This window comes from Eschrichtius robustus, chromosome 3 (genome assembly GCF_028021215.1).
Source record: "Eschrichtius robustus isolate mEscRob2 chromosome 3, mEscRob2.pri, whole genome shotgun sequence".
Taxonomy (NCBI): Eukaryota; Metazoa; Chordata; class Mammalia; order Artiodactyla; family Eschrichtiidae; genus Eschrichtius; species Eschrichtius robustus.
In genome coordinates this window covers 98,185,188-98,188,638 of record NC_090826.1, presented here as the reverse complement: position 1 = coordinate 98,188,638, position 3,451 = coordinate 98,185,188, and the positions used below count along the sequence as shown (strand labels likewise).

Here is a 3,451-nt window from a genome sequence, read left to right as displayed (position 1 = left end):
TTGTGCCAGTACCATATTGTCTTGATTACTGTAGCTTTGTAGTATAGTCTGAAGTCAGGGAGCCTGATTCCTCCACCTCTGTTTTGCTTTCTCAGGATTGCTTTGGCGATTCGGGGTCTTTTTTGTTTCCATACAAATTGTGAAATTTTTGGTTCTAGTTCTGTGAAAAATGCCAGTGGTAGTTTGATAGAGATTGCATTGAATCCGTAGATTGCTTTGGGTAGTAGAGTCATTTTCACAATGTTGATTCTTCCAATCCAAGAACATGGTATGTCTCTCCATCTATTTGTATCATCCTTAATTTCTTTCATCAGTGTCTTATAATTTTCTGAATACAGGTCTTCTGTCTCCTTAGGTAGGTTTATTCCTAGGTATTTTAGTCTTTTTACTGTAACGGTAAATGGGAGTGTTTCCTTTTTTTTTTTTACAAGACAAAGATTTAATGAAAGTTGGTCAGTGAGTATGTATTAATCTGAAGGGCTAAATAGTTAAATAGAAGTAAATGAAGTAAATGTTACATGTCATCATCATCTGATTCGTCTTCTTCCTTCAAAGATTCCTTAGCATATTTCTCTGTCTCTTCCATTATATCTTTTGGAACAATTTCATGTCTTCCGTTAGTTATTTCACCAACCCAGCTGAGCTCTAGTTCAAAAGCTTTATCCTTAACTTCATCATGTACTATGTAAATTATTTTTGCAACTTCTTTAACAACATCATGGCAGGTCATTTCTTTCATCTGAAGCTTTTTGATTTCTGTCTTTGCGGTTTGTCTGGCTTTGCCAATGGCACAGGCCCAATAACCATATGAAACACCAGATAGGTCAATCATGTAGAGTTGTGCACCATCATTCACACTGTAAGACCCTAACATGAAACTGCAGCCAAAAGGTCTAACAGCAATGTAGAGTGTATAGGCATGTACATACATGGCCACTCTGTCTGCAAGATGTTTTAGTGGAATGTTATATCCAAAGCTAGATCTAAAGTTGGAAGCTTCTTCTCTCACAATGTCTGCTAAAGAACGAGCACCTGCCAACAAACCTGCTACTGCCATTTCGACATGCCGATCAACATTAAAAAGTCATTTGTTAGAACCTTCTTCATAAAGTTTAGAAAGGACTAATTTTTCTACCCCAAAGACAATGCCATCTTTATATCTGATTCCAATAGCTACTATTGTCCACAGCCTTCATAGCATACTCAACTAGAAAAACTCTTCCATTAGGAGAGAATGTAGAGGCTGACAGGTCATACCCGGTGCCAATTGAGCTCATCGTGCTAAAAACCACTGGGACGCCTAGGTCTTCAGGGTCTAAAGCGATCCCCCTACCTGGGAGTGTTTTCTTAATTTCACTTTCAGATTTTTCATCATTAGTGTATAGGAATGCTGTATATTTCTGTGCATTAATTTTGTATCCTGCTACTTTACCAAATTCATTGATTAGCTCTAGTAGTTTTCTGGTAGCATCTTTAGGACTCTCTATGTATAGTATCATGTCATCTGCAAACAGTGACAGCAACTTTACCTCTTCTTTTCTGATTTGGATTCCTTTTATTTCTTTTTCTTCTCTGATTGCTGTGGCTAACACTTCCAAAACTATGTTGAATAATAGTGGTGAGAGTGGGAAACATTGTCTTGTTCCTGATCTTAGTGGAAATGGTTTCAGTTTTTCACCACTGTGGTCGATGTTGGCTGTCGGTTTGTCATATATGACCTTTACTATGTTGAGGTAAGTTCCTTCTATGTCTACTTTCTGGAGGGTTTTTATCATAAATCGGTGTTGAATTTTGTCAAAAGCTTTCTCTGCGTCTATTGAGATGATCATATGGTTTTTCTCCTTCAATTTATTAATATGGTGCATCACATTGATTGATTTGCGTATATGAAGAATCCTTGAATTCCTGGGATAAACCCCACTTGATCATGGTGTATGATCCTTTTAATGTGCTGTTGGATTCTGTTTGTTAGTATTGTGTTGAAGGCTTTTGCATCTATGTTCATCAGTGTTATTGGCCTGTAGTTTTCTTTTTTTGTGATATCTTTGTCTGGTTTTGGTATCAGGATGATGGTGGCCTCGTAGAATGAGTTTGGGAGTGATCCTCCCTCTGCTATATTTTGGAACAGTTTGAGAAGGATAGGTGTTTGCTCTTCTCTAAATGTTTGATAGAATTCGCCTGTGAAACCATCTGGTCCTGGGCTTTTCTTTGTTGGAAGATTTTTAATCACAGTTTCAATTTCAGTGCTTGTGACTGGTCTGTTCATATTTTCTATTTCTTTCTGGTTCAGCCTCAGAAGGTTGTGCATTTCTAAGAATTTGTCCATTTCTTCCAGGTTGTCCATTTTATTGGCATAGAGTTGCTTGTAGTAATCTCTCATGATCCTATGTATTTCTGCAGTGTCAGTTGTTACTTCTCCTTTTTCATTTCTAATTCTATTGATTTGAGTCTTCTCCCTTTTTCTCTTGATGAGTCTGGCTAATGGTTTATCAATTTTGTTTATCTTCTTAAAGAACGAGCTTTTAGTTTTATTGATCTTTGCTATCGTTTCCTTCATTTCATTTTCATTTGTTTCTGATCTGACCTTTATGATTTCTTTCTTTCTGCTAACTTTGGGATTTTTTGTTCTTCGTTCTCTAATTGTTTTAGGTATAAGGTTAGGTTGTTTATTTGAGATGTTTCTTGTTTCTTAAGGTAGGATTGTATTGCTATAAACTTCCCTCTTAGAAATGCTTTTGCTGCATCCCATAGGTTTTGGGTCGTCATGTTTTCATTGTCATTTGTTTCTAGGTATTTTTTTTATTTCCTCTTTGATTTCTTCAGAGATCTGTTGGTTATTAAGTAGTGATTTGTGTAGCCTCCATGTGTTTGTATTTTTTACAGATTTTTTCCTGTAATTGATATCTAGTCTCATAGCGTTGTTGTCAGAAAAGATACTTGATATGATTTCAATTCTCTTAAATTTAACAAGGCTGGATTTTTGACCCAAGATATGATCTATCCTGGGGAATGTTCCACGAGCACTTGAGAAGAAAGTGTATTCTGCTGTTTTTGGATGGAATGTCCTATAAATATCAATTAAGTCCATCTTGTTTGATGTATCATTTAAAGCTTGTGTTTCCTTATTTATTTTCATTTTGGATGATCTGTCCATTGGTGAAAGTGGGGTTTTTAGTCCCCTACTCTGATTGTGTTACTGATGATTTCCCCTTTTATGGCTGTTAGCATTTGCCTTATGTATTGAGGTGCTCCTATGTTGGGTGCATAAATATTTACAATTTTTATATCTTCTTCTTGGATCAATCCCTTGATCATTATGTAGTGTCCTTCTTTGTCTCTTGTAATAGTCTTTATTTTATAGTTTATTTTGTCCGATATGAGAATTGCTACTCCAGCTTTCTTTTGATTTCCATTTGCATGGAATATCTTTTTCCATCCCCTCACTTTCAGT

The 3,451-nt window shown here is 36.0% G+C and overlaps 1 pseudogene; it reads right to left on the bottom strand.

Moving 5' to 3' along the window:
* Positions 1 to 457: 457 nt before the first annotated feature.
* On the bottom strand, positions 458 to 1,327 carry LOC137762489 (proteasome subunit alpha type-3 pseudogene; annotated as a pseudogene).
* Between the last annotated feature and the right edge of the window lie 2,124 nt (positions 1,328 to 3,451).